Source organism: Silene latifolia, unplaced genomic scaffold (assembly GCF_048544455.1).
Source record: "Silene latifolia isolate original U9 population unplaced genomic scaffold, ASM4854445v1 scaffold_20.1, whole genome shotgun sequence".
Classification (NCBI taxonomy): Eukaryota; Viridiplantae; Streptophyta; class Magnoliopsida; order Caryophyllales; family Caryophyllaceae; genus Silene; species Silene latifolia.
Window position 1 is genome coordinate 12,614,482 of NW_027413163.1, and position 26,264 is coordinate 12,640,745.

The following is a 26,264-nucleotide window of genomic DNA, read 5'->3' on the forward strand; positions in this document are numbered from 1 at the left end:
AATAATATTAAGAACCCTAATTATTTGATAAACTAAAACTGAATGTAAAACGAGGTAAAAACTAGATAATTCTTCTGAAAACCTAAGTTACGTTATATAGGAATATACGTAACACTTATTATCAAAACCTAAAACACAATGGGCTTGCTTTTCCTCGATCTTCTTATTCACGTCTGATTAGCGGTGTGGTCGATCGACTGAGCATTGCGGTCGATCGACCGAGTAGCAGTGTACAATAGCTTCTGGAGCCCGAGGGTTGGTCGATCGACGGAAGGCAGTGGTCGATCGACTGAAGTAGCTGATAGTTGGCTTCTATAATCTCGTGGATTTGTCTTTTGGGCCTTGGAATGCACACCAAGGTCGTTCCTTAAGTGAATACTTCACGTCAAATGCAATGCAGGATACTCGGGGACGGATTTAGCTCAATTTCCGTTGAATTCTTCACATTTCTGCAATAATGTACAAAAACACGAAAGTAGATGAAAATAGGGGAAATGGTAGCTTAAAATACACAAATGAGCTCTAAAATGCGTGTAAAACAGGATGTAAAACATCATATAAATGACACGCATCAAAGGCCTTCCCAACAAAATGGGAGTGAAGCCTTTCTCGGGTTCCATTTCAATCACATAGAAGTTGCCGGGGAAAAGCATATCCCCCACCTTTACCAAGACATCTTCAACAATTCCCTTAGAGTAGATATTGGACCTATCGGCCAAAGAGATGATCGTACGAGTCGGTTTCAAGGGTCCCAACTTAAGAGACTCATAAAGGTAAGTGGGCAAGACATTAATAGATGCACCTAAATCAAGCATAGCTTGTTGACAATCCAAGTCACCAATTTTGCAAGGAATGGTGAACATGCTCGGATCACTACATTTTTGTGGCAAACGTTTTTGAAACATTGTCGATACATGTTCACTAGCCCTTACCTTTTTCATGCTTTTTGCCTTGTTGGTCCTCTTAGTAGTGCACAACTCTTTCAAAAACTTTGCATGCTTGGTCACACTACTAATAAGATCAAGAAGAGGAATGTTTACCTCCACTTTATGAAAGATATCGTAAAGGCTTGAAGTCTTCTTGTCAATTATCCTTGTATCATTCAAAGCACATGGAAATGGAGCTTGTGGCTCGTATTCTGGAAGAGGTTCATTGATCCTCACTTGTTAGGGTGTAGATGCTTCCCCATGTTCCACTACCACTTCAATTTCATCCTCAACTACATCTTCCACTTCATGAACAATAGGAGGTGGCCTTGATTTCTTAGGAGCCTTGGGTGCCTCTTCCAATTCCCTACCATTCCTCAAAGAGACCGCTTTTGCTTGTTCTTTGGTGGGTGGAGGAATTGTGTGAGAAGGGAGGCTTCATCCTTGAGTGGGTTGTGAAGTGAGTGTGTTGAGAATTTAACCAACTTGGGTCTCAAGGTTACCAATCCTAGAGTCGGTAAACCGATTTTGTTGAAGCACGACGGTTTGAAATTCCTTTGTGTTGTTTAGCAAGGCTTGGTTTTCTTTTTGCATTGCCACTTGATTCATAGCAAGTGCCTTCATCATATCTTCCAAGGAATTTTGTGATTGGTTTTGATTTTGATTTGGCTTTTGAAATGAAGAGTTTGAGGATCCTTTTTGGTTTTGATTTTGATTTCCACCCCACCCAAAATTTGGATGAGTTTTCCACCCCTCATTGTAAGTATTGGAATAAGGGTCAAATTTCCTAAACCCAAGAGCCTTAATTGCTTCACTTTCTTCCTCTGTTTGCAAAGATGGACACCCATCGGTGGGATGAGTTGAATCATTACAAAGACCACAAAATTTCACATGAGATGTACTCTTATTCCCTTTTGCAAGTTCCTTAACCAAAATTGTAAGAAAATTAACTTTATCTTCCATATTGTTGGAGCTTTGTCTTGAAGAAGATGGCGCACTTGCCCTCTTGACTCTCCTCCCAAAATTCCTAGAACTTCCCACCAATATTTCAATCAAATCATTTGCCTCGTGGACCGACATGTACTCAATCCCTCCTTGTGTGGCGGCCTTAATCATCCTAGCATCATTCCCAAGGAGACCACCATAAAATTTCAAGAGTAGGTCATAGTCGGTATACCCATGGTATGGACAACTAGCAAGAAGTTGTTTGAACCTCTCCCAATACTCATACAAGTTATCTCCATCCATTTGTTCAACATTACTTATTTATTTCATCAATTGAGAGGAGAGACTAGCGGGAAAACACTTCTCTAGAAAGGCCTTTTTCATGTGGTTCCAAGTAGTGATACTCCCGGTGGGGAGATAGTAAAGCCAATCGTTTGTCGCGCCCTTGAGTGAGAAAGGGACGGCCCTTAGTTGAAGTTGCTCATCGGTAACCCCATTAGGCTTCATACTTGAGCAAACCACATGGAATTGGTTTAGATGCTTATTGGGATCCTCCGTACTAAGTCCATGGAATTGGGGCAATTGGTGAATGAGCCCAGACTTGAGTTCAAAGGTGGCATTTTCCGCTAATGCCGGAAAAGATATCCACAAGGGGACTTGTGTAAGGTCGGGGGTGGTAAGTTCTTTGATGGTCCTAGACCTTGGTGGTTCCTCATGTGGGTCATGTCTTGGTTGATTTTCGGCATCCCCCATGATGATTCTTATGGGTTGTGGATCGGTTTCTAAAACAAAAGCAACGGTGTTATCTTTCCTTAGCTTGGTCTTGTTGAGCAATGGGATTAATCTCTTCAATAACCAGGTTGTCTCTTCTAATACCTCCTCCTATCCAAGCAAGTGATCTTTGAATCTCCGGGTTGAATGGAAAAAGTGGTTCACTTGAGTTCCTAGTGTTAACCATAAACAATTCTACACAAGAGCACACAATCAAAAAGGTTCACACAAGTAATGAAAAGGACACTAACAACAATGAACAAAGATTAACTAACACAACTATTCTAAAAACACCAACAAAAACACTAGCAAAACTGTTACCTTCCCCGGCAACGGCGCTAAAATTTGACTCGCCTAAAAAGTCGTTATTTAAGACGGCCAAATTAACAATTTATTATACCACAATACATACTAATTAATACTAATTCTAAACTAGTAATGTAGTAAGAAATGGGATCTAACCCAAGAGAAGGGGGTTTGCAATGGTGAATTCAAAAGAGTAACTAGAATAATTGTGACAAGTTCAACAACAACAAGTATGTAAAAACAGGGGGGGTTTGGTTGGGGTTTCAATTGTAACAAGAGCAAGGCTAAAATCAAACAAGAGTAAGCAACAACCAATCAAACAAGTAAGTTTTAAGATGGAAATTTATCAAATTTGAGAGAGACTTAATCCGACTCAACAAAGTGAGACACTTTAGTTAATAAAACCACAAGATCAATCCTTTAGTTATACATTATCACCCTATTGTGAAGATAAATCTTCTAAATCTCCTTAATAATGGCCAAATGACAAGGAAATCACACTTAATCAAATAACCCAACTTATCAATTCTACCAAGTAGAAATCACATACATTGGTCAAACTAACAAGAAGATAAGAGCACTAGAGATTCAATAGGGGTAATTAGATACAATGAAATCACGATTAATGCCTAATTACAAGTTAATCCTTTACTTGCTAGTTAAGCCAAGAAGAAATCACATTCATTAGCAAAATAACAAGGTGTTGCAAAGATGAGATTACAAGGAAATCACACTTAATGTAATACTACGGTTTTCTATGTCTACGGGTACTCTATCGATTGGTACTTACTCTGTCGAGTAAGTATGTTTTTATACGAAACAGTAGTCTACCTGATGGGTACTCGATCGAGTACGTGTGACGCTCGATCGAGTAAGGGTCACTCGATCGAGTAAGTCACTTACTCGATCGAGTAAGTGTGTTTTACGGGTTTGTTCTGACGGGTTTTGCTAATTACGCGAGATTAATATAAAAGGCTTCCGTCATTTTCTTTAATCACTTTTTCACCTTTCTAAACCTTTCAAAATAAAAGAAGTTACGTAGTTATCTCTCGTCGCGTTGTTGGCAAATCCTAAGGGCTAGAGTCGTCGGATCGTTGAGTTCTTTACGCCTGTGAGACCGTCGCATTGTGGGTAAGCTCCTAGTATGATTTTCATATCATTTCATTGATTTTAGTTGAAACCCTAATTGGGTAATTTGGGGGTTTTGGGGAGTATGGTTGATGTTAGATTGTAATTGTATGATTGTGTGTTTATAGGAGATGATTTCGTGGAAGAACGATTGTGATTAGCTGATTGTGACGATCTTGGTGATTGCTTTCCAGGTAGGGTTTCCCTACTCAGTATTGGCTACATAATGTGATGTTGTTGTTGTGTTGTTGTTGTTGTTGTTGTTGTGTTGTATCTCATATCGTTGTTGGATTGGTTTTGATGGTGGTTGATAGCATGTTGTTGATTGATTGATTGTGTAACTGTCTGTGATCTTCGGGGTGCGTCCTTGGCTGAGTGGAGTCACTTGCAGGAGTGGCTTCACGCCCTTGATTCGCCTTCTGTGGAACCCGCCACAGAAGGGATGTGCACATTAATGAACATAGGTTTATCGCTCGATGGAGATGAGCGGGGCTTAGGTGGGAACGGCTGCGGTCCTCCACTGGCGGCAAGGAGTACCTGTTGTGATGGGTACTCTGGCAGGGCTACACGCTTTATTGTGTAGTCAGTGTGTGGAGATTGGAGATGGAGACTGGGGTTGTGTGGAGTTGTTTAAGCTGTTTGTGTACTTATTTCATGGTGGCATTGTTTTTGTGTAATTAGTACTGACCCCATTTAAATGTTTTAAAAATTGTGGTGATCCATTCGGGGGTGGTGAGCAGTTATTGAGCAGGTATGAGACGATGCGCATGGGATAGCTTGGATGAGTCATCACGTAGCAGTTTTAGAAGTCTTCCGCTGTGTCGAACATTTTGTAGTTGTTTAGTAGTTGACAGTTTTGAGAACCTTGTATTTCCTTTTAACAATTTTTGGAGTTTGGCTTGTATCACTTAAACTTTATTATCATTTAAATACGTTTCGTTATTGTCTATTTGAGTATCATTGCCTCGGGTAACCGAGATGGTGATGCTCTCATACCTTAAGTGGTCCTGGTAATGCACTTTGAGTATGTGGGTGTCACAAAGTGGTATCAGAGCGACGATCCTGAAACCTGTAACCAATGAACTTAATGAACTTAGGGAGTCAAACTAAAATAAACCCGGGTAGAAGTTGTAGGAGCTAATGCAAAGACTTGGGAGACATCCTAAAGTCGCGAAATCGCCCTACAATTTTGAACCGGTCACCATGGGATATAAGTCGGGATCGCTATGTGTTTACTATTGTTCTTATGCATATGTTGGGTGAATATATTGGATGTGTTGGGTGAATAAGTTAGAGGGACATGTTGGATGAATTTGTTGAACGAACGTGGTGGATGAATATGTGGTATAATGGATGAATTTGTGGAAAAAGATGAGTAATCGTTGCACGATAATATGATTTGTGATTAAACATGTTGTATGATGGAAGTGATTTTATAATGTTGTTGTGCTAGTAACATGTGAATAGGGGACTTGATGTCATATATTTGTGATTTTGTTTACGTAAAGTTATAGAATAAAAGCATGTGGACAAATCATAATTGACAAGTTAAATAATCTATGTGCATGAGGAATGTTGTTGCTTAGCTTTCGAAGATAGTAACATGTGATTAAGAATACTGGTTTTATGAGTATTGAGTTGTTTTTGTTTGCCTTGTTGTTGTTTAAGTTAGTTGGAATAAAGAATCAAGTAGTTGTGTTTTTCGATCATAGAGAGGTTGTCTTTAAACTGTTATAACTTGATATATATATATATATATATATATATATATATATATATATATATATATATATATATATATATATATATATATATATATATATATATATATATATATATGATTTTGATGTGATTCCATTTGGAGGTGATAGCTTGTTTATTACGAATCTAACTATAGGTCACACGCCCAAAACGACCAAGAAACGAGTGAGATATGGCCGTTTTACGAAAATTGGACAGTGTTGAGAAATGTGTAGGGTTCTCGATCGAGTGGCCCTCACTCGATCGAGTGCATCCCTTGTTACTCGATCGACTAACCCTTACTCAATCGAGTATCCCTGGTAATTTATTTTACGTGTCTCTGACCTTCACCTACTCGATCGAGTAAGCCACTAACTCGATCGAGTGACCTGTACTCGATCTAGTGACTCCTGTTTTGGGTCATATGCTTATATTTTGAATCCGTTGCATATTATGTTTAATTCAAAGGTGTTATATTGCTTCTTTATGCATTGTTTTACGTATGTGTTGGTCTTGATGCGTAAGTTACCCAATCTTATGATGTAAAGAGTGGCACCTATGGTGAGTATGAGTTCGGTGGGGAGGACATGAGTTATATGTGATTGTGATAGATGGTGGAAAAATAAAAGGAAGATTGGTATGGCTTATTGAGTCATGGAACATGTTTCGTGAGATGAGACGAGCGATATAATTGTGCGTTGAGTAATGTAAAAGTAAGTGAATGTGGGCAAGGGATAATTGTGAGTCTAAGGAACGTGAGAATTAAAAGATTGAAAGGAAGTACGTGGATAGTAGCAACTTGAGATGTGTAAGGAATTATGGAGAGAGATGGTTAGATTGTGTTGGTTAAGAATGTATGTAATGAAAGATCTTTGTAAAGGGATGGAGAAGAGTGGTATATAGTGAACTTAGTGGAGACATGTCGCGACGTGGATTTGCAAGTAGTGAGTGAGTTTGGAAATTTGTAGTATCAAGAGTTGAAACTAGTGCGTGATTTCCTTGGGCAAGTAACGGTATCAAATGAGTTTTGGGATTCGAAAAAAAAATGGAGATCAGTGTGAGTGATAGCATGAGATGGTCTGGACTAATTGGTGATAAATGTGAGTAATAGCATAATAAGAGAAGATCTATGGTAAGAAAGAGTGAGATGATGATATCGATATGAAATAATGAGATTTGAGTTTTGGAGCAATGAGAAGGTATCTGGAACACTAAAGGGTTAGGTAGAAGTAATAAGGAGTTGAATTGTTAACTGATTTTGTCGAGCGTAAAAAAAAAGGAGAAAAGAATAAGGGGAGTAAACTAGGAAAATGTTCACCGAAGCTATGTGATATAAAAGTAAGGAATCGTCAAAATGTATGATACTATCATGAGAATTTGAGTTAACGGTTATATAGGAGCTCCAGGACGACATGTTAATCATGAGTTTCGGGGAATTAAGGAAAGTAAAAAGCTGGGTGAAGAATTTGCACGATATGAGATCTTGGTGGTGAGTTAGATGACGATACAATTAAAGATAGTATTGGAAATAATGTTGAGTTAATTTTGTTGATGGGTTTGATTTTCGTTATTTGGGATGTTAACCAAAGATAGGAAAGAAACCGTAATGTTTAGAGATGAGGGTAAGAGGTTTGATGTCCGAACGATGGTAGTGTTGAGGTGTTGTCACTAGTGGTAAGGGTGATGATAAATAGGAAAGATGGCCATTCTAAAGAGGTTGATTTTGTAGAGACCCGATTGATATGTATGGTTGTGAGGAAGTATAAGATGGGGTTATAGGAGGTGGTTACTAGTAGTTGAGTATTAATGGTATGGTTATGTTTGGCAGGAGGTGATGGGTATGCGAATGGGAGAATGTCTTATGAGGGGCATACGAGTTAAGCTTGGGCGAGAGGTAACCTTTACCAGGTGGTAACTTAAGTGATCAGGATTGACTAGTTGGATGTGATTATGCATGGGTCTATGATGTGTATAAACGTTTGTTTGAGGTTTTGACCTCACGATAAGTGGTATGGTGTGATAGTCATAAAGTCGTTATCTGAATGTTCTGTAATATATGTTGGATACGATAACTTAATGGGATGATGTTCAAAAGTGATAGTTTGGGTGATCTGGCATGGCTAGTTATACTTGTATGTGTATTCATGATATATGTTTATTCTGTGAAAAGGTATGGATGATATTCATGAGATTCTTGTCTTTTTATTCCGTATAATATGTTGTGTTATGATCTAGTAAAGCAGTTTTGAGTAAGTTTTCTTGTCTGAAAAGTTATACTGAGTCGGTATTTGTGGGAATTGTATGTGGTTGTGATGTCTATCGATGTGGTTGTTGTGCCTCGGGTGGTGATCCGGGCACGGTATTTCGTGTTGTGATGCGGGTATTTTCGCGACGCGGTGCGGATGTTGGTGGCGGTGTTGCGATGCCGACACAGGTTGTGGTGGAGTAGGCGGGATGATTACGATTCGAGTTTCGAAAGTACATGCCAGTTATGCATATATTGTTGTTTTGTTGCTGTTGTTTCCTGTGAGTTTCAGTTTAGACAGATAGACGGTTGTTTTGTTTATTAATGTTTCTTACCAGTTTCAGCTTGGGAGTGAGGATAGAGTATGATATGGAAGAGAGTTGTGTATGTTTCCGTTGTTGTCTTGGTATAGTGATATTTTGTTGATGCGACACAGTTGTGAGAGGTTGTTACAGTAGTTTGATCTTGTTTTAGATGAGGCTTTGGCAGACATGGTAATGGCAAGTGAATTGTAGAACATGTGTTGTTCTGATCTGGAAGCTGCAGGTAGTTCATAATCTTTCATTGAGACAGTGAGTATAAGGTGTTGGTAATTAGTTTCATGTTAAGTTATGGATGAGTTTTGTGGTAATGAAAGAAAAGAACTTGAGGATCTAGTGTGAGTGTGTGTACTAATTGTGGATCGTGAGTTATGAGTATGGATATAGGTGCATGTATAGAGGACTATGTCATTTTGGCGGTAATAGGGAACAGTTGAAGTTTTGGTTAAGCTAAAGATTTTGTGGTATAGGTTAGGTGGTGTGGCGAGTGAATTGAGGTATGAGAACTGTTTATGTAAGAGAGCCTTGGATATAGGAATGGTGAGTGTTTAGATTATAGGAGGTTATCTTTGACATGTGCTGGTGATGAGGATAATGAGAAGATATAGCTAAGGATTTAGTATTAGTGAGTTACGAGGATGTAGCATTTGTCTTAAGAGGAGTAGGGTGCGTCAAAGAGAGTTTGATGGTTGTAGATGTTGTAGTAGATTTGGAAGTTTGAGTCTTGGTGGAGAAGAAAGGATGGGTTTGTATTGTGATTGATATTGTTAAAAGGTCATAGCCATGCTTGTAGTAGTTCGATGTTTAGGAATGAGAGAATACTTTGATAGTGTTGACAGTTGGATGATGATGTTTAGGAGTCGAGAGTGTTGACAGTGGGATGAAGATGTTTATGAGTGTGAGTAAACTTCGAGGACGAAGTTCCTTTTAAGGTGGTAGAATGTAACATTCTGTTTGATGTTTATAAGTGTCTTGATAATATTGGATTTTTTAGTGGATAATATGTTATTGAAACGGAGCTAGCAGCGTTTATGGATGGTAGTTGGTAGTGTATGGAGTTAGTGTCGAGAGAGTCTATGATGTAGTTGATACGATATCGTGAGCCATGTTGTGGAGGTAGGAATAGTTGGTGGAGTTGGTGTTAAGAGTTCATGTTTTATAGGTTGGGCTTTTGTTTTGAGTTCTTAGTTGCGTTCTTGTGTCTTGATCGAGTTAGTATGTTTGTTTTTATGTATGGGTTGAACTTCGGGGACGAAGTTCCTTTTAAGGAGGGGAGACTGTAATACTACGGTTTTCTATGTCTACGGGTACTCTATCGATTGGTACTTACTCTGTCGAGTATGTTTTTATACGAAACAGTAGTCTGCCTGATGGGTACTCGATCAAGTACGTGTGACACTCGATCGAGTAAGGGTCACTCGATCGAGTAAGTCACTTACTCGATCGAGTAAGTGTGTTTTACGGGTTTGTTCTGACGGGTTTTGCTAATAACGCGAGATTAATATAAAGGCTTCCGTCATTTTCTTTAATCACTTTTTCACCTTTCTAAACCTTTCAAAAGAAAAGAAGTTACGTAGTTCTCTCTCGTCGCGTTGTTGGCAAATCATAAAGGCTAGAGTCGTCGGATCGTTGAGTTCTTTACGCCTGTGAGACCGTCGCATTGTGGGTAAGCTCCTAGTATGACTTTTATATCGTTTCATTGATTTTAGTTGAAACCCTAATTGGGTAATTTGGGGGTTTTGGGGAGTATGGTTAATGTTAGATTGTAATTGTATGATTGTGTGTTTATAGGAGATGATTTCGTGGAAGAACGATTGTGATTAGCTGATTGTGACGATCTTGGTGATTGCTTTCCAGGTAGGGTTTCCCTACTCAGTATTGGCTACATAATGTGATGTTTTTGTTGTGTTGTTGTTGTTGTTGTTGTTGTTGTTGTTGTTGTTGTGTTGTATCTTATATCGTTGTTGGATTGGTTTTGATGGTGGTTGATAGCATGTTGTTGATTGATTGTGTAACTGTCTGTGATCTTCAGGGTGCGTCCCTGGCTGAGTGGAGTCACTTGCAGGAGTGGCTTCACGCCCTTGATTCGCCTTCTGTGGAACCCGCCATAGAAGGGATGTGCACAATGATGAACATGGGTTTATCGCTCGATGGAGATGAGCGGGGCTTAGGTGGGAACGGCTGCGGTCCCCCACTGGCGGCGAGGAGTACCTGTTGCAATGGGTATTCTGGCAGGGCTACACACTTTAGTGTGTAGTCAGTGTGTGGAGATTGGAGATGGAGACTGGGGTTGTGTGGAGCTGTTTAAGCTGTTTGTGTACTTATTTCATTGTGGCATTGTTTTTGTGTAATTAGTCATGACCCCGTTTAAATTTCTTAAAAATTGTGGTGATCCATTCGGGGGTGGTGAGCAGTTATTGAGCAGGTATGAGATAATGCGCATGGGATAGCTGGGATGAGTCATCACGTAGCAGTTTTAGAAGTCTTCCGCTGTGTTGAACATTTTGTAGTTGTTTAGCAGTTGACAGTTTTGAGAACCTTGTATTTCCTTTTAACAATTTTTGGAGTTTGGCTTGTATCACTTAAACTTTATTATCATTTAAATACGTTTCGTTATTGTCTATTTGAGTATCATTGCCTCGGGTAACCGAGATGGTGACGCTCTCATACCTTAAGTGGTCCTGGTAAGGCACTTGAAGTATGGGGGTGTCACACTTAATAATCCCAACAACAATAAATTAAGGAACTTGATTAATTAAGCAACATGGAAATCACACTTAATTACTCAATGTAAACAATGTTTCCAAAATCCAAACAATAAATACAAAGGATTAACAATGATAATGAAAATTAAGGAAAGATTAAGTAGTCTTACAACCAAAGATTACACCTTTGAGCTGGATTAAGAACAGGAGATTAGTTCTCCATAGTAGATCTAAACCCAATAAAAAAGATGAATAATTCCCAAAATTACAACTTGATTAATTAAAATGAGCATAAGATGTCTTAACCTAGAGGAAAACATCCTATATATAGTCTAACATAACCTAATAATCATGGGCTTAACACAGGAAAAGCCCGTAACACAAAACGGAACAAACCCAGAAAACTCGCACCGTGCGAGTTCTGGGGTCTGGAAACTCGCACCGTGCGAATTCTGGCTTGGAGTGCGCTTTTCAATCGTTGTTTGCTTGATCCTTGGAAGGCTTTCTCATGATGTTTCTTCAATGCTTGTTCTTCACCCTTCCTTTGATGTTTCTCTTGGTCTCTTGGCACCTCATTCTTCACTAGAAACCATGCTAAATGATAAAGTACTCGGAATTGGTCAATTAACGTTAAAATTATCAAAAACCGTTACCAAATGTTACCAAATGTGCTCCAAATGATGCCAAACCAATGTAGAAATAGGAGCACATCAAGCGGCCATCCCATTGTACCAGGTGGGAGGTTGCCATTACATTTCGGGTTATACCATTTGTATACCCAATGTGTGATGCATATAACAACCACGACAATAAGGCTTAGAACAAATGGAGAATGTGACCTCAAACTCGATTTCTTAATTTGATTATTGTTATAGGAGGAATGATAAGTAAAAGTTGATGGCATGCATGCATCTAAGCACCATAAGTTGAAGCTACTTAAATAGTTACAGGAGTACTTGCATCTAGTTGGTACAAAGCTTTAGAATACTAGTTAGTTGTACAAAGTAGTTGGAGATAGAATTGAAAATCCTATAAAGTTATTATTATTATTATTTATTTGGTTTAAAATTGATTATTTTGCTTCTCTATACTAGGGCGTTTTATCATGTTCCCAAGAAGGAAAATAGGGTTGCTGATCAGCTCTCCAGACTCCACAAGAAAAAGAGAGAGGGGGAGAAGCCTGTCACAGTGGAAACTATCAAGCAGCAATTGGCATGTGAACAGCCGTCTTTTCCAGGAAAATTTACCAAACCCTTCAGGAGGTCAAAGGTCAGAAATCACCGAGTTATGGAGGGCTTGGAGTTTGAGAAACTAGAGTCCGAGTGTTCAGAGTTTATTTATGGATTATTAAATCGAAAGAAGTAATTGTTTTCCGGTTGAATTATGAGACTCTAGACTCACCTCTACTCATTGGTTTCCAGTTTTAATCGTACTCAGTACTTTTGTTCACATCTTATTGATTGAAATGCGACTATATATTACTTGTTTCAATCGAAACTGTTTAATGAATTGTTTATCGTAACTTGTCAAATAATATTATTTTATATATCTCGTTCCCCATTTTGTGCCATGCAGGATAAGTGCATGTTGTGTCATAAATGACAGGAAATTTGTTGAGTTGCTCAGCCTATCCAGGCCCGGTCCTGAGGTTTGTGAGACCCTAGGCAAAAGTGTAGATTAGGGCTCCGTTTAAAAAATAAAATGTATGATCATTTTCTTTAAAACACTAGTTCTATTACTCGTGAAATTCACGAGACTATCTACGTTTTTACATTGATGGTGTTTTGTAAACCCGTATTCGCGATCGCATTGGGCCTTGTGGAAAAAAAGAAGACTCGTAAGAAAAAAAAACTTTTATAAATCAATAGGTATATTGGCATAATATATCGCCAAAAATATGTTAAGGTTATGGCCACAATTTACTTAACTTTATCACAAATTATTAATATTTTGCTACGAATATTGGTACGTTTATTAGTCTTTTGCCACGATTTTTGTTATTATTGTTGTTTGTCTTTAATATTTTGTCTTTATTTATTAAACTCCCCCCGTTCCGGTCATTTGTTTAGTTTTTACTAACTTTAAACCCGTACAAAAATTACACGGATCTACTCATTCATTTTGTTTGTAAAATCTAAATAATGAATGGAGATTCTTACAAAAAATGCACAAAATTTTTTTTTTTTTAGAAAATAAGAAAACTTGAAGAATTTCTAGAAGGCTTGAAGAATTTTTATAAGAACATGAATCGTGATTAACCACTGTTTTTAACTAATTAGCAAGCATATAAGAATTTATGAATTTTAATTCATGTGATAATTTGATCTTATTAAATTTTCTGTCGATTATCATTTAGTGGAAGTTGTATACATTGGAATACTTTACTTTTTTTAGTGTAGGTGAGGGGCGAACCTCGAAAATTAATTAGCTATTACACGGGGAATAGCTACCCCAAGAATGTCCTCACACAAAATAAAATGTAGTTCCGCTGAAGTATAATCGACAACACTAATGTCGGATAATCAACCATTAAAATACTTTATGAAATCATAGAATGTATGATATAGTATGAGTTGGGCCCAAGACTAAAAAGGGCTTCTCTAACATCCAAAAGGGAAGGAGGGGAGGCTAGAGAAATTTGAGGGCAGTTGCTACTAATGCTAGGCAAGGTACTTGTACATGATTTAGCTGTTTGAGCACCATGTTTTTAAGGTACTTGTACATGAACCCGTGTAAAGAGCCTACGTTCCCCCGTCCAAAAATCTCTTTAAAAGTGCCTGGATACCAGCTCTGAAACATTTGTCCTTCTTGTTGAAAGATCAAGTATTTAAGCTCTGCATCAGCTAAAATTATAATCGGTCTCCCCACTAGACTGGTTCAGAATACTGGCATATACCTGTAAGCATAAAAAATACACAATTTAGAATAAGAGGTAAGCAAAGGTGATAACCCAAACACTATTTTCGCATAAATGCAAATGTTCTTTACGAACTTTGTTTCACATTAATGTTCTTTGATAACAAAAACGTTACTGACTAATATATTACCCTGAAGTTTACCTTTCCATTCTCATTTGACAAAGGATGGGATGTCGAATGAGGTGTTTTTAGCGAAGAATTGAAGAGTTTCACCAATGAGTGGCCATCCCATTGTACCAGCTGGGAGGTTGCCATAACATTTCGGGTTATACCATTTGTATACCCAATGTGTGATGCATATAACAACCACGACAATAAGGCTTAGAACAAATGGAGACATCGGAAGTTTAATGAGACCTCAAACTCGATTTCTTAAAGGGGAGTATATATGATTATTGTTATAGGATGAATGATAAGTAGAAGTTGATGGCATGCATGCATCTAAGCGCTATGAATTGAAGCTACTTAAATAGTCAGGGGGGAACTTACATCTAGTTGGTACAAAGCTTTAGAATACTAGTTAGTTGTACAAAGTAGTTGGAGATAGAATTGAAAATCCTATAAAGTATTAAAATTATTATTTATTTGGTTTAAAATTGATTATTTTGCTTCCCTATACTAGTCCTTCCTTTGTCAACTCCTTATTTAAATACTATCTTTAAAGCTTTGAATGATTATGAAGCTTACGGGATGTTTCCTCTTCTGTTACTTCTTTCAGTTTATATGTATGCGTGCATGTTCATTTATTTCAGCATAAAACATGTTATGGAGCAGATTATATGTGGCTGGACCATGGTTGCATCGTTCGGGTTTTGTCGGCTGATCATTTGCCGTAACACAACGAAGTTCGTTCACGAACTAGGATGATAGAGTTTCTTTTAATTGACGGGGTTTGATCTTAGACGCGTTTTTACGAACTCAAGCCCATCTCCTGAATCAAACACTGAAATATGTAACACTGGCCCGAATTCTGGTTTCGGGCGAATAAAAGGCGACTTCATAGAATAGTCGCTAAATTGGTTGCATGACCTATAAATCTCTTGTAAGACCGTCCTATCCCTTGACTTATTTTGAGCCTCTTGAGGATAATGTGTGCAACTAATCTTCAATAAGATCTATCATATATAGTATAATGTATAAATCATTGTTATTCACTGTAGCATGTTATTTCAGTGTAATCTATTTTATGATGGTTGCATGACCTATGCTACACAAAAGCCACTTGCTTTTGTTATTTTTATTTGTGTTTTGGGAATGAAATCTTATGTTGGATTTTATTTGCTGTTATGTTTGTAGAATGTCAAGATTAAGATCTATCATGCACCTTCAAGATATGCAGCAACAACCATGGATATGTAAACATAAATTTAGAGGATCTTGATTGCAGTGATAATTACATATTAATACTTATGTGGAGTAGTCATTAGATCTGATAAGGAGATTCCTTGAAATCAACAAGAAGATAAACTTCAATCTTTTGCCTTCTCCTGCCTTCCTTATTCTCTAATTCTCTTCTTGTGTGTTTCTCTTAATGAATATGAATTAGGTTAAAACCACAAACAGGTGTAGCTTTTATTATATAGGTGGCAGGAGGGGCATAATTAGATAAGTGGGCCTAATATGTTAATGGCCTGTAAACATTAACCGTAATCCACTTAGTCTATTACTCCGACTAAAAACCCGAAACATCATATTTAGCTATTATCTATTAGAGTGACTGACGTCAGTAATTAGGTCCACATAATAGAGAATTAATATGATAATTCTTACATTCTCCCACGTGGACCATATTACTGACCTAAACATAATGTCACGTGCAAACAAAGTCATAAGTCGCGCAGAGAACTAAATGAATATATAATGGGTTTATCTTAATTACCCTGATCATTCCGAACAACTGGTTGAGTCATGGCAGAAACACTACTATACAAGAGAAGTGGTCCTTCCATATACTACGGACCAATCATTTAGAATAATCAGTCTGTACAAGGAGCAAACATAATCCCCGATAATGTCCTTGAGGAAAAGGACTGATTCTGTTAATCGTGCAATAATAATGTATACAATAACAATAATACAATACAGAAAATCGTTCGGAAACCATCATCATAAGAAAACATAAGTTGATTAATCAAAACATAAGTGTCATCATTACAAAACACTAGCATGATCCAAACACAAACGAAAAGCCTTAATGATTATCCTCCAGACCCATATCAGTAGCATGCTTTAAAAAAGTCTTTGGAGGTAACCCCTTAGTTAAAGGATCTGCTATATTGGCACTAGTCGTGATGTGCTCAATTGACACAAGTGTTTTCCGAACTTCCTCCTTAAGCGATAGGTATTTTATTTCCATGTGTTTTATACCTTTAGAATACCTATCATTCGTCGAAAAAAGAAGACAATCGCGACATTATCACAAAGAAATTTTCAGTGCCTTGCAACAGAATTCATAATGCTAATCCCTGAAAGAAAGTTCCGCAACCATAAAGCTTGAATAGTAGCCTCAAAGCATGCTACAAATTCAGCTTCCATAGTGGATGAGGCAATAATTGTCTGTTTAGCACTCTTCCAAGAGATTGCTCCCCCAACTAAAGCAAACACATAACCAAAGGTGCTTTTCCTTGAGTCCACACATCCTCCAAAATCTGAGTCAGCATATCCAATAATCTCAAGCTGATCAGTATGTCTATAAGTGAGCATTTTGTCCCTTGTTCCCTTTAAGTACCTTAAAACTTTCTTAGCCGCACTCCAATGACCCATTCCAGGATTTGACTGATATCGACCCAACATACCCACTGCAAAACTTATGTCAGGTCTTGTACAGACCTGCGCATACATTAAGCTTCCAACTAGAGATGCATAAGGAAAGTTTTTCATGGCATTTTGTTCTAGTTCAGTCTTAGGACACATACTTAAGCTGAACTTATCCCCTTTCTGAATAGGAACATCATTGGGATTCTATTTTACCATGTTAAATCTTTCTAAGACCTTCATGATATAGGCTTTCTGAGACAACCCTAATGTCCTTTGTGATCTGTCTTGAGATATTTCCACCCCGATCACATAGGACGCCTCTCCCATATCTTTCATCTTAAAGTTGCTTGATAGGAAATCTTTAGTTTGATGTAATAGTCCCAAATCACTGCTTGCGATGAGTATATCATTGACATATAAGACCAAAAATGCAAACTTACTCCCACTGATCTTCAGGTATATACACTGATCAACAGTGTTTTCTTGAAAACCAAAGGAGGTGATGGTATTATGGAACTTAATATACCATTGCCGAGAAGCTTGCTTAAGCCCATAAATGGACTTCTTTAATATACAGACTTTGTCCTCTTTGTCATCAATAATGAAGCCTTCTGGCTGAGCCATATAGACTTCTTCTTCCAAACTCCCATTCAAGAATGCCTTTTTCACATCCATTTGATGTAGCTCTAAGTCAAAATGAGCTACTAAAGCTAAAATGATCCGTAAAGAATCCTTCTTAGAAACTGGAGAGAAATTTTCATTATAATCAATGCCTTCTTTTTTATTAAAGCCTTTAGCTACCAGTCTGGCTTTATGTCGTTCAATATTACTTAAGGAGTCGCGCTTGGTCTTAAAGACCCACTTGCAGCCGACAGCCTTATGACCTACTGGTAAATTGACCAACTCCCAGACCTCATTCTTAGCCATAGACTCCATCTCTTCTTTCATGGCATTAATCCATTTATCGGAATCATCACTATTCATAGCTTGTGAAAACGTAACCGGATCATTATCCACACTAATGTCAAATTCACATTGATATACTTCATAGTCATCTGAAATAGTTGGCCTTCTAGGTCTTGTGGACCTTCTTAATGTTATTTCAGGTGCTGTATCAACAACCTCAGTGGCGATGTTATCATTCGGGAGTGGAGGATCATCAACATTAGGTTCCACAATATTGACTGAGTCAACATTATCATTATGTGGAACTTCATCAATAGAAATTGGGGCAAAGGAACTGGAATTGCCACCCTAACCTCATTAACGACGACATCCCTTACCTGATCACTCCCACTAACTTCGCCATTCTCAAGGAATTTGGCATTTCCGGTTTCAACAATTCTTGTCTTGTGTGTAGGACAGTAAAACCTATACCCTTTGGACTTTTCTGGATAGCCGAAAAGGAAGCCACTAATGGTTCTAGGATCAAGCTTCCTTTCATGTGGATTATAAATGCGTGCATCTGCTGGGCATCCCCATACATGTAAGTGTTGAAGACTTGGTTTCCATCTTTTCCACAGTTCAAATGGTGTCTTTGAAACTGCTTTACTGGGAACCCGATTTCCAACATACACAGCAGTCATAAGGGCATGCATCCACAACTTCATGGGTAGATTGGTATTACTCATCATTGTCCTCAGAGCCTCTAATAGGGTTCGATTACGCCTCTCAGCAACACCATTCATCCAAGGAGAACCAGGAGTTGTGTACTGAGGGACAATACCCAAACTTTCAAGGAGTTTTGCAAAAGGACCAGGATGTTGTCCTGATTCATCATATTTGCCATAATATTCATCACCCTTATCTGACCTTACGATTTTCACTTTCTTTCCCAATTGCCTTTCCACCTCCTTAATGTAAACCTCTAAAGCGTTTACTGATTGAGATTTTTCATGCAAAAGGTAAAGAAAACAATAACGTGAATAATCATCAATAAAGGTGATGAAATATTTCTCTCCGCTCATGGAGGGAACATCAAATGGACCACATATGTCTGTATGTATAATTTCTAAAAGAGCAGTGCTTCTTGTGGACCCTTTCTTGGTGTGTTTGGTTTGCTTACCCTTAATGCATTCCACACACGTCCCAAAATCCGTAAAATCAAGAGAAGGTAATATATTGTCTTTAACCAATATGTTCATTCTTTCTCTTGAAATATGGGCCAAACGTTTATGCCATAAGAAGGAGGAACTTTCATTAGACATTCCACGTTTCGAACTAACATTATTATGCAGGGAAACATTATGAGAAACACAAAGAGATTCTGAAAACAATTTATCTAAATAAATTCGATACAATCCGTTTTCCAAAATTCCAGAACCAACAAAAATATTGTCTTGAAACATACTGAAACAACCTTGTCCAAAACTTAATTTAAAACCATCATTATCTAACTTAGAAACTGAAATTAAATTGCGTCCGAAGGAGGGAACATAAAGGGTATCCTCCAACTTCAACTTAAATCCAGTGCTTAATTCCAAGCTAAACCTTCCAATGGCTTCTACGGAGGCTTTATCTTTATTCCCCATGTATAAGGAGGCCACATTTGGATTTATGGCTCTTGTCGTAAGGAATCCCTGCAAGGAATTCGAAACATGTACATTAGAGCCTGAATCTAGCCACCATGTATTAGAAGGAACTTCAACATAATTTGATTCGAAACATACTAAAGCCAAAGGCTTACCCTTCTTTTCGAACCAATTCTTACGCTTTATGCGATCATTCGAAAGTGCCTGGTTTCTTACGGAAAAACAACTTTCCCGCTTCTTGATATCCTTCTTTATGCGAGATCCAGACGACTTATCGAAGGGCCGGACTTCATGCCTTTTTGTTTCCAAACTTACCCTTAGATTTCCGCTTACATGATGCACATGATGTGCACTGGGATAAGCCAAGATTTACTCTTACTTGAGGCATCGGCCTCATCTTTACATTTGATTCTTCGCTTCTCGAACCGGTTTATTGGTCAATTCATTAACATTCCAAATTTCCTTAACAGTGTTGTAATGAAGATGGAAAGCATCAAACTTATCAGGCAAAGAGTTGATGATAAACTAGGCGAGGAACGGATCCTCAACTTTCATGCCCAGTTTTCCCAACTTAGCTACCAGATTCGTCATGTGTAACACATGCTACTGCATAGTGGTTACACTCTCATTATACTTAGCAGTGGTAAGTTCAGACATAAGCCTTCCAACTACCGCTTTATCGGTAGTCTGAAAGCGTTCCTTAATGATTTCCATGTACTTTGTTGGTTGTGTTCTGACTGTCTCGAAATGGAGGACTTAATGTTTGGTGCGGTGGTAAGACGCAAAAACTTTAGGCAAAGACTATCAGATTTCTTCTACCAGTTATACTCTTCAAGTACTTCTTTACTCGCATCAGAAGCTGGTTCAGCTGGAGCTGACCCAGTAAGCACTTGATCGAGTTCAAGGATTCCTAAATAGAACTCGAGATGCTCTTTCCATTCTGAGTAATTAGTACCATCAAGTTGTGGAACAGCTTGGACACAGTTATTGAGAGAGCTTTGCAACGGTACTGCATTATGAACAATGCTCAAAACATTAGGCTTTGAGTTTAACACACAATAGCAATTATGACTAAGACTTGAAACTTAAATGAGTAACTCATAAACATTCATCTGGCAAGTATAGTATCTGTGGACAACCTACACATGCCTAATTACATAATAGAGTATACTCTCCTTAATGAGTGTTTCACTTTAATGTCGGAGTTACTGTGGGTAAAACCTTAATACAAGTTACTTTACTCTCCTTAATGGGTGTTTTACTTTAATGTCAGGTTACCTGTGGGTAAAACCTTAATACAAGTTACTTTACCCTATTAGATGCTTAGTCGGAAATTCACTACATAATTTGAGTCCACTGTGGCGAACCTCAACCTAATGTGAATGTTCAATATGATTCCATTATGAGATTTGATCGCGTACGAGATGAAATCACTGTGGTGAATTTCAACTTGTCATAATGCGAAAGTCTCTTACATTCGATATCAAATGATATATTTACACAAATAATATGTAGGCTTACAACAACAATATGATAATTATATTAACTTATATACTTAATAATATAAATATCACACGAGCATACATAATCAAACATAAGGTATCGTAAACTATAATGCGAGAAGGTACTTATTCATGCTTAAGAGCTTCGATCGAGTGAAACATTAGCTCGATCGAGAACTATTACAAAAAAAAACATAATTTTTAACCAAAAACGTCCTGAAACTCAATGAAGACGTCAGAATTAGGCTTAAAAACGCTAACCTGCTCAGCAGTCTGGTTTAGAACGCCGTTTACACTCGAAAAACATTATTATAACATCAAAATCCGACACTCAAAACTGATGAACAGTAACTTTCTACGTGAACAATGCGCGTGAATAGTGCTGTCGGTGAACAGTGTAGATGTGCGATTAAGAACCATAAACAATAAAATACAAACATCATACGAATTGAAATAATTCGATTAGGACATCATAAGAATTGAAATAATTCAATTAGGGCATCATAAGAATTGAAATAATTCAATTAGGGTAGCGGAAACAATCATAATCAAACGAGTAAACAATCAACCATGAATGAAAATAATAACATCATAATTAAACATTAATTTCATTCAAAAGACATAATTGAAACATTAATCAGAACTATAACTGCAAGCACAATCCTGCTTTGATACCACATGTAAACATAAATTTTGAGGATCTTGATTGCAGTGATAATTACAGATGAATACTTACGTGGAGTAATCATTAGATCTGATAAGGAGATTCCTTGAAATCAACAAGAAGATAAACTTCAATCTTTTGCCTTCTCCTGCCTTCGTTATTCTCTAATTCTCTTCTTGTGTGTTTCTCTTAATGAATATGAATTAGGTTAAAACCACAAACAGATGTAGCTTTTATTATATAGGTAGCAGGAGGGGCATAATTAGTTAAGTGGGCCTAATATGTTAATGGCCTGTAAACATTAACCGTAATCCACTTAGTCTATTACTCCGACTAAAAACCCGAAACATCATATTTAGCTATTATCTATTAGAGTGACTGACGTCGGTAATTAGGTCCATATAATAGAGAATTAATATGATAATTCTTACAGGATACTGGTGAGATTTTGTGCCTGCATTTTTTATTTAAATTTGCTTGCAATTTGTTAATACTCTATACTAAATATGTCGGGTTACTACATGAAATTACTCCCAACATAGTTCAACTTCAACTTCAACTTCAACTTATGATTTACATTTACTTATGAATCGGTTTTTATGCGAATACCTCCTATCTTATCTGGTGGTTTGGATTTACTGTATTGAGTAGAAGTTACCATTTAGAAATGGTAACAAATGGTAGGTAAAAATATTACCATTTAGAAATGGTCACATCTGGCCATAAAAATGGTCACATAAGCCCGTATGAAAGTTCTAGACAAAATATGCCATCTGAAATGAGATTTTGCGTATCGCATTAGTCTATATGAGTTATTACATGTTACATATGTTATTGTATGGGCTAATCTTAGTATTAATTGTATTGGTTAAGCCCATAGCCACTAATGATGAATGAGAAGGTAAGGCAATATTGTTCATTGTCTTCAAGGGGTGGTAGAAAAGTGGCATCTCAATTATTTATCGAGAAACAAACTCTCATAAAAATTTGCTATAAATAAGCTATTGATTTTTTTGGTTTAATTTGTTTTGGACTTAATTTTAATTTATATAGTTTAGTTTATTTTAATTAAGTTCAGTTCAGGTGAAATCGTCAACTTTATTTCAAACCAAACAACAATTTATCGAATTATATGTGCACGGCTATGGCCTAGCCTGACTTAAATCCATATTGACTGGGATACATACATGTAGAGACGGGGATCCGAAATTTGAAAATACTAGAGTAAATTATCAATTACACCCACGCTTAATCCGCTTTTTTACATTTACTCCGACGTCAGTTTTTTTTTAAATTACACCCAAGTTAATAGCTCAGGTTATAAATTGCACCCAGAGCCATTTTCAGGTGAAAAACTTTATTAAGTGACGAAAATGCCCCCGCGTTTATAACTACCAGTTTTGCTATGACTCTTCATTTACTTTCCCCATTTCACCTCTTAACCTAATTTCATTCGAAATTTCCCCCAAATTTTGACCTTAAAAATTCCCCCAAATATCCGCAATAATCCAAATTAAACCCTAATTATTGAGAGATTGTTCATCCATCACCATCTATCACTGCTGTAATTTATGTAAGTTGTTCTTCAATCTCTTGTTTGATTTATGTTATTTTGGATTAGGCTATTGAGAGATTTGTTTGTAGGCTATTGTTTGATTTCTGTTATTTTGATTTATGTCGTGAAATTCATTATTAATCATTGCTCTGAAATTTTTCTTTGTTTTTTACCCTCATTTCTGGGTTTATAATTGATGGGCATTGAATTAGATTAATTTTGGTCATCCTAATTTTTGGGTTTTCAATTTATGTGTTTATAATTGATGGCTATTAAATTAGGTTATTTCTGGGTTTTGAATATTTGGGTTTTAATTAGTTTAATTCTGTGTTTTGAATTTCTGAGTATTGTATTTTTGGGTTTAGTGTTTATGAGTTTTGCATTTCTATGCCTTAGTTTAGGCTTTTCCATGTTTGAATTTCTCCTTTGTTGTGGATATATTGTAGGAAAGATGAGCAGCACCGCGTCTATAGTTCAGGGTATACATGATAAGATTGATCGCATATTGGGTGAAGCTCCAAAACTATTTCAGTGTTTAGATGTTGTTTGGCACCAACCGCCGTGTGGGGTATGTTGGCTGGCCAAGACCCGGTGCTCCAACTTCTGCGGCCTCTTTTCGTGAATATTCCAGGTCCATCTCACGCTCCAATCAGGGGTGGTGTCGTCTCAAATAGTAAGTTGCAGTATATATAGGAGTTAGGTTTGTTGTGATATTTGTGATTTGCAACTACCAGTTTCATGAAACGTTCGTATGTTTGGTCTGTTGCAGGAATGGTTGCCGATAAACGGGAGGAACTGAAACAGCGGACTAATGAGGTGGTCCTTCTATTTGAAAGGATCAGAAATGTCTTGTCCTGGGATGCAGTGGTGGATATATGTCGTGCGAGTAAGAGAACTATGAACCTCCCAGAAGGACAGCATGAGTACCTCAGGATTCTGGATGTTTATTGTGATCATTTAGAGTCCCTAAATGAAGACAATCTTAGAGAAGACAGGCTTCGAGAGCTTGACTCTTCTCCTTCTTCGATGACAAAGATTCTGAGTAGATGAATGAGTTTATTCAAAGGGGGCAGGCAGGGTATGGAGGCTAGGGGGTTCTAGCTTGCTGTTGAATAATATGTTGTATTTGCACTGATGTATTTGCACTGATGTAAGGGTATGGAGGCATTAAGGGATGTATTTGCACTGATGTAAGGTGATATATGCTAGAGTACTGTTTCAATTAACAGTTGTACTGTTGAACAATATGTTGTAATTCAACAAATTTCTTTCACCCATCTTTGTCCGATTCATCAGTTCAGTATGCCAAGTGGAGTATTCATTTCATTTCCGTCTACTAACCAAATGCAATGCCAAAAATTGCAGTGTGTAATTGCCATTGCCATTACAAAAATTGCAGTGTGTAATGTTACAAAAAATTCCGTCTGCTGGTGGAATGTTAGTAGTATTAAAATATCAGATCAAAGTCATTACAACCAGTACAACCATTTCAGACATTGGACTCCTAGCTAAGAAAACAAGTATAATACAATTCATATAGAGCCTAAGCTAACAAAATCCAGCAGCATGACACCAATTCACATCAGCACTGCTCATTACCCCTTGAAACTTACTTTGTACTTGCCTTCGACACTCCATCTGGACTTGTTGAACCAGATTTTTGGGATGCATTACATATCCCTCCAAACGACAAATATTCCGACATCTCCACACCCAATAATGTACTCCTACAACAGCATGACACCAATAATGTACTCAAACACTGCTGTTGGGTTGGAGAACTTGCATTTTTCAAATCGTCTTCCTGGATTGTCTTGAGTCGAAGACATCAAAATCGCAACTGGTACACCACAAAGACATTTCCTGGGTTGCTCATCAATGCCACTATGATGAGTGCTTTCATAGCTACTTTCAATTGACATTTTGAATGAATTTCTAACCCTAATATTCAAAAGACAACCTAATTATCAAGAACCATGACAAGATTAAACAGAAACGAAATTTATTGAATACAAATTAATAAAATTGAACACATTGAACAAAACCAAAACAATGGGGAATGAATTATCTTGAGAATTAGTAACACAATGAAGGAAATCAAATTAGGAAAAATATGAGAGAGAATGATGAAGAAGGGAAGGGAATGAATGAGATGTTAAACATCAAACAAGCACAAAGTTAATAAAGAAAGGCAGAAGGGAAAAATCGTCCTAAAAAATATGTTTAACCCAAAAAATTTGAAATTTGACGGAAATGTGGTCGGAATCCGATATTGGGTGCAATTTATAAACTGAGCTATTAACTTGGGCGTAATTTATTAAAAAAAATGACGTGGGAGTAAATGTAAAAAAGTGCATTTGACGTGGGTGTAATTGATAATTTACTCTTAATATTAATATCTAAATTAAACTAATAACATAACATTAATAAAAACAAATATAGTTAAATATTAAATAAGGAGAGTGAATTTCGGGTTTTCTTAAAACACTTGTTTTTAATCATGACCATGACTCTAATTTCTCAAGAGCGGAAGAACTCAACGCTCTTAGAAGTAGATCAAAGATCCTGCCATGAAACTCGGAAAAGTGACAATAGAAACAAGTTAGACATGATAAAATAAAAACAAAAGAGACATAAACATGTGACAATTATAATCATACATACTCTCCTCATTATTAAGCCAATTAGTAAGTAATACGGGGGGAAACAAGTTAGACACAGTACGCCAAATAAGACATCCAATAACGGTCAAATAATGCAAATTACCGTTTTTAAATAGAAACACGGGACCGTTATTGCAACGACGGTTGTTAAATATATACCACGGTTGTACAAATAACATGCGACCGTTATATAACATCAAGAACCGTTATAAAATCTTTTAAGAAACCGTTGTTAAATCTTAAGAACGGTTTCAAATCCGTTGTCATAGTTTACTATTGACAACGTCTTGTCGTTCTAAACCGTTGTTAAATATTATATATGATAACGGTTCATTTTGTTATCTTATTTAATTAAATGTCAAAATTTAACAACGGCTTTATTACGTGAAAAACCGTTGTTATATTCATTTGTTGACAACAGTATGTAACCGTTATCTATTTATATTGATGAAATTTTGTCAACGCTTCTGCTTAAATAAACCGTTGTAAAAGTTTTGAACTCGACAACGGTTATCGTTCATTATCTTATATTTTTGGCGGTTTGAATGGGAGGGAAAATATGTCAAAGGTTATTTATCTAAATAAAAC

At 37.1% G+C, this 26,264-nt stretch overlaps 1 pseudogene; it reads right to left on the reverse strand.

Moving 5' to 3' along the window:
- The window catches only part of LOC141638335 (cytochrome P450 87A3-like), a 59,940-nt pseudogene extending 43,987 nt beyond the window's left edge, over window positions 1–15,953 (reverse strand).
- Between the last annotated feature and the right edge of the window lie 10,311 nt (window positions 15,954–26,264).